Source organism: Panthera leo, chromosome D1 (genome assembly GCF_018350215.1).
Source record: "Panthera leo isolate Ple1 chromosome D1, P.leo_Ple1_pat1.1, whole genome shotgun sequence".
Lineage (NCBI taxonomy): Eukaryota > Metazoa > Chordata > Mammalia > Carnivora > Felidae > Panthera > Panthera leo.
In genome coordinates this window covers 19,437,074-19,443,454 of record NC_056688.1, presented here as the reverse complement: position 1 = coordinate 19,443,454, position 6,381 = coordinate 19,437,074, and positions in this window count along the sequence as shown.

Sequence of the window (6,381 nt, the reverse complement as noted above, 5' to 3'; positions counted from 1 at the left end):
AACGGTGATGCTAGCTAACGCTTGGCTTGCTTTTTGAAGAGTTATTGGGGCTCTCTACACACAGAAATGGGGAGAATTCCACAAAGCATTGGGCGGGGAAAAATTTAGCAGAGAATACCACGGCAACATCCCGTGCAAACAACAGTATTGGGTAGCTTGTGGTGTTTTAAATTCTTCCCACCCTCGGTTTCTTGTCACCCATTTCCCTACTCATACATCCAGGGCCCTGCTACCAGATTTCTTTGGCTTTTTCACAGTGAAATGGGGAACGACTTACAATTAAGTTCTTTGTTCGTTGCTGTTGTGCCGCCTGAAGACAGTAGGCCTTGGGAGGTGCAGTGAAAATGGCGTCTTGTTGGCCTTCACAGTTAAAGACTGTGGCATGGGACCCGTGGGCTTGTCACACTGGCATCTCCCTGTGGGCCTCTCAGATAACCTGGCAGCACATTCTTTTATGCTGACTTCAGGGCAAGAAAGAATATTCTTTGGATAAGCAAAACCCACATGACTAAAGCTCTTACTTTAACAGAAAGGCCGGGGGGAGGGTGCCTCTTTCTGTGACCCATGTTGGTCTCTGGCCAAGGACCTATGAAATCCCCTGAAGATGAACAGCTCATGAGGGTCCAGCTGTCTTCTTAATTAAAGAAACCAGACTCTCCTCATACCCCCTTTGGTTTTCCACATCGAAAGCTGCTTTTAGCCTAAGATGGCCTTTCTTTCCTGGGTCGAAAATGCTCGTATCTACTCTTCATTAGTTGATATAGGAAAACTAAGCATCCCTGTAGTTGGGTCAGGGAGACTTCAGTTTGGAAAATCTCCTCCAGAGCATGGGGTTGTGGTTATTTCCAACTGCTGGTCCCCAGGGGGGCCGGAAACTGCCGGAGAGCTTCTGGGTGAAGCAGAGCTGGGGATCCCAGGGACGTTCACTCCTTGGAGGGTGCCAGCCAGCATTAACACTCGTGCTCACAATGCCAGGCTTTTTGAGAAGGGCATTGAAGCCAGCTTAGGTTCCTAGAATGTATTTATCCATCTGCAACTGAGATTTGCCCTCCTGATTCCTTTGTCTTCCGAATTAAAAATGGCAGGTTTGACCTCAGAACCCTTTAGTTTCTCTCTGGGTAAGGAAGTTCGGTACTGAATGCCTGCTCTAGGTATCTCTGGACACATGTGGGTCATCTTGGCCCGTGCGAACACTTCAGATTTTCCTCTCCAACTTGGCATGCTCCCATTAAGATATCCCTCAATGTCCTCCTCTTAGCTAGGGAGACTTAGGGAATGTTACGCATTCTGATATTAGCATAATAGAAAATAAACCGGGAGGTGAACTTATTGAAAAGTCATCATGTAACAGTTTCCAAATCAGAAACACCAACCCCAACAACCACAACTTTGGGGCAATTCCCTGTGGAATGGGATTACAAAAATGTAATTGCAATGTTGTGAGAAGGTATTGACACAAATTGTTTTGCCCGCTTGAGGTCCCATGGGGTCTACACTGAAATCTTCTCTAGCCCTTCCTCAAGAGAGTCTTCAAGGGAGCCGACCCTGAGCCCATCTTGCCCATTTTAAATAGCATGCGACCCTATCAAGCGAGTAAAACCAAAGGGCAAATTGGTTGTGCCTCGTCCTCTCTTTGGTAAAAGCATCCCATGCCTACTCCGCCTTTAAAGCAGAACGTGCCCTTTTTGTGTGCAGACTGTACAAAGTGGGCCCCCTGCCCTTTCCAGGGAGGGAATGTAAGCAGATCCCTGAAGAAACCACTTGGCTCAGCAATTTTAGGGCTTGTTGTAATTGGCCTGGCCTAAAAGAACTCAGCACACTGTACGTGTGCCAAGGAAATGCAAATGCTTCCCTGAAACGGACGTTTAGGGTGGATGAGAAGAGCTGGGCTCATCTGTGAACCCAAGTAGAAGAGCAAGATGGACAGAAAGTTCAGGAAATCAGAGAGGCTCCTTAGGGACCGTTTTTTTCACTTAGCCACGGGTGGTGGCCACACCAACTGAACTGGTCAGATAGGGCAGGGCGAGCGTGATCTGGAGGGAAAGATCTTGAGTAACAGGCTTTCTCCTTCCATCATGAGCCTGTTTTTCCTGAGGGGCAGGGCCAGTCTTCTTGCGCAGGCTGGCTCCCCACCAGTTATACCAGTGATCCCCAGCTGGGCTCAGCATCGACAACCCTCCTCTGGACCCTGGGGAGTTGACTGGGGATACTTCCTACGGACTGATTACTCCTGATTCCCTATTCTCACACCCCTTTTCTATAAAAAAATGGTTAGAAACTGGGAACCCAGTTTTGTATGTTATTTTTCTCCACAGCGCTCTAGAATTCTCTGCAGTCATTTTTCCACTTGGCTGCCCTCTCCTCCTTCCTCATTATTTGTGTGCTCCATGAGGGCTCGCCTGCTAGTCCTGACTATATTCCTAGGGCTTACCACAGTCGTCAGCCCATAGGACTTACTAAATAAAGGCCTGTTAATTGACTAATAATAATTCAGCTTACCGTGGGACGTTTCATAGCATGATTCTTTAGTACCATTTTGATTTCTATTTCTGTGGCATAGCTGAGCATATAGAAGGTGATGAGTCAACACTGGATGGATTCGGATTTTTCTGATGGATTAACAATCCTCTCCAGCCGGGAAGGTGCTGAGCTCCGAAGCTAGGAAGGAATGAGCCAGTTAGGAACGGAGAAACTAACTCCCGTGATGAGTCCAGCTTCCTCTCTGCCTTTGTCCACTCACATCTTTCAATGCCTAGGGTCTTCCTTTGCCCCCATCGTTTACCCCCATCTCTTACCATCTCTTGAGACCCCTAGATGGTCTTGGAAAGAGCCCAGAGGCCTTGAACTCCCTAGAGGCTCTCTCTTCACTTCTTCCTGCCTCTCAATTTCCCTTAGTGATCTCACGTTTCTCCCTTTCCCTCCATCACTAAGCTTTGTGTCTTTTCCCTTGTCCATTTAATGCCCTCTGTCCCCTCTACTGAATCAGAGACCCGTTCTTTAACACACCGTTTCTTTCATCTGCCACCCTCGCCGGGTTTCTACTCGCTTTTACCGCCCTGCCGCGGGGTCGCACCATGCAAACAATTCAAGCACCAGCCACCTGCCAGCACCTCAGAGCTCCATACCGTTTCCTCCTCATCGACCATCTTTACCTTGTTCATTCCTCCTGCCCCTGTTCCTCCACCTCCCCGACATGCACCGGAAGGCTTGCACGCCCATGCAAAAGGTAGTGTCACACACAATTTCACCTGCACTTTCACTGCTAATGTGTCCGAATGCCTGGCCCGACGAGAGGTGGTATTTTGAAAGTTGACTATAATTCTGACTTTATAAAATCCCGATTCATTTTAGGTCCTTTCTTCCTCCTACAGGTGTCACTTTTCTTTTCCTTTGTTTCCCCTTCTTGCTGATGCATCTTGCGTGCGTACGTTTTGCTTACTTCTCCATTAGAATGGCCTGTGACGGAATTAGCTCTGGAGCTCGGCATTCGGACAGAGATCGGGCCATGCTCAATTGACTCACCTGAATTCAGAGATGAGGGGTGGGAGTATTCAACAAGACAGCTTCTAAACATCTCTTTTTAAAACCCGAGATCCTCTGGGGCACCTGGGTGGCTCAGTCGGTTAACCACCCGACTTCGGCTCAGGTCATGATCTCAGAGTTTGTGAGTTCGAGCCCCGCATCGGGCTCTGTGCTGACAGCTCAGAGCCTGGAGCCTGCTTCTGATTCTGTGTCTCATTCTCTCTCTGCTCTTCCCCCACTTGTGCTCTGTCTTTCAAAAATAAAATAAAAATGTAAAAAAAAAAAAAATTATAAAAAAAATAAATAAATAAAACCCGAGATCCTCCTTAAACTGAACAGAGTCGAGGAGTTTTACCTTTTCCTTTGGGTTGTCTGCGATGCCGAAGGGCATTTAAATGGTCCACTTAATTAAATACTGGAATTACCTGAGAGAGTAAAATAAACAATCGTGTTCGAGGGTAAGAGAGGAAAAGGCAGCAGGCACACTTTGGGCTTAGGTGATCTTTGATGAGCATATTAGACCATGAAATCCCTCAATGGGAGCTGAATGCTCTGTGTGAAGGGTTCATGGGATTCTCCATCCAACTTCTCCTTTTGGGCCTCGTGTTGTTCATAGGCCCCATAGAGGGATCCCGAAGGGTGATTTCATTCCAGTAGGTCTGTGCGCATGGGCGTCTCTCCTTGACCGAAAGAACTTCCGATGACAGAGCCCTCCTAGCCTTCTCCAGACGGGAAGTGGTCTTTCCAATTTTGGGTTGAGCTAGCAGAATATTTTTCTTCTAGTGAATAAAATAGCATTCTCTCTGAGGCTGCTCCCCATTGGTTCCAATCTATGCCCTGATGCTCGGCAGAGCAAAATCCCATCCCTTTTCTATCTGAGAGTCCTTTGGGTATTTGGAGACAGTCATTATTTTCTATATGGAGTTTCATCTGCATCTGCCCGAACGTTTCCAGGGTTCCGAATTCCTCGGGACATGATTTCCGGTCCCTTCTATACCTGGGTTGCTGTCTTTTCAGCGTATTGCATTGTGTCTGGTGTGGGGTCAGAATGGGATGCTCTGCCCAGCCCAGAGAGGAGCAAGTGTTTCACCCCAATCCATCGTCCTGTTTGTTCTTCAGCACCTGACGCAGCAACCTTCACGTGCTAAACCCCCTGATTCTTCTTCTGGAGCAGAATGTCCGGACTCGTATTCTAGCCTTCGCAGCATCCCTGTTACCAAAGATCCTCAGTTTTAGATCCATCTGCGCGGAAGAGATGTTTGTTTGTTTGCTTTTGCAGCTTGAATTCTCCAAATCCTTACTGCTGTTTTATACTTGACCCGAGTTGATATACAAAGTTTAAGTGTCTTCAGGGCCGGTTGCCTTTTTCATATTTAGCCCAGAGCCCAATATAGGTCTGAGAGATATTTCTTGAATCTGTGGTTGGGAACCATGTCGTGAATCAACTTATCATCATCATTTTGGTGACACATAGCTCCTTTGGCCTAGGGTGTCTGTTTTGTTTTTACACCTGTAGTGTCTGTATTGCTTATGGACGGAGAGCCCATGAAGAAGCTATGTTTTTTATTCATTTTTTTTAATGTTTACTTATTTTTTTTTAACGTTTTATTTATTTTTGAGACAGGGAGAGACAGAGAATGAACAGGGGAGGGTCAGAGAGAGGGAGACACAGAATCCGAAACAGGCTCCAGGCTCTGAGCTGTCAGCACAGAGCCTGACGCGGGGCTCGAACTCACGGACCGCGAGGTCATGACCTGAGCCGAAGTCGGCCGCTTAACCGACTGAGCCGCCCAGGCGCCCCTAATGTTTACTTATTTTTGAGACACAGAGACAACGCAGGCAGGGGAGGAGAGAGAGGGGGGGAGACAGAATCAGAAGCAGGCTCCAGTCTCCGAGCTGTCAGCACAGAGCCCGACATGGGGTTTGAACCCACAAACTGTGAGATCATGACCTGAGCCAAAGTCGGGCCCTCAACCGACTGAGCCACCCAGGCGCCCCTGTTTTTTTTTTTTTTTTAATTATTTTATTATCATTTTATTTGTAAAGTTTATTTATTTTGAGAGGGAGGGAGGGAGGGAGCTGCATGCTTATGAGCGGGGGAGGGGCAGAAGTGGAGGGCGAGAGAGAATCTTAAGCAGGTTCCAGGCTCCGTGTGGAGCCCGACATGGGGCTCAATCTCACGACTGTAGGATCATGACCTGAGCCGAAATTAAGAGTCAGACGTGTAACCAACTGAGCCACCCAGGCGCCCCCATGAAGCTATGGCTTTTAAAACATGGAGTTTTCTGATTTTATCCCAAGCTCGGTCTTCTGTGTGACCCAGTACAGAGCTGCTACGAACATCAGGGAGATCGTAGAATTTAACAGAGGTCAGTGGGAACTGGCTTGAGATTCGCTTTGCTGAAACCGACAGGAGACGTTTTATGTTGACCCCTTGGCCAGAGTTCCCTTGCCAGGACAGCTAGAAGGGTCGCTGAGGCGATGTGCTAGGGCGAGAAGAGCTCCAGGCTTAAATAGATTTAGGTTTGCTCCTTGTCTCTGCCGCTGCCTCCACAGTCATTTAACCACTCTGACGTCAGTTTCTTCATCTAAGAAATGGAGATAACCTAACTTCACAACCAAGGTCTCAGAACTGGTGTGGCAATGAAATGAGATAACGTATCACCACCCGTGTGGGGAACTCTGGCCAAAGCACGGTTGTCATTCTGCGAAGTTTCTTTATTCAGTCACTATCCGTTCTGGGAAATAAAGAGCATCCCAACAGACCATTGGTTGTTTCCCCTGCGTTCGACATAATGATGAATTCTCTCCTGCAGGCTCCGTCTGGGACTCTCTATCTGTGTCATACCCAGCACACTG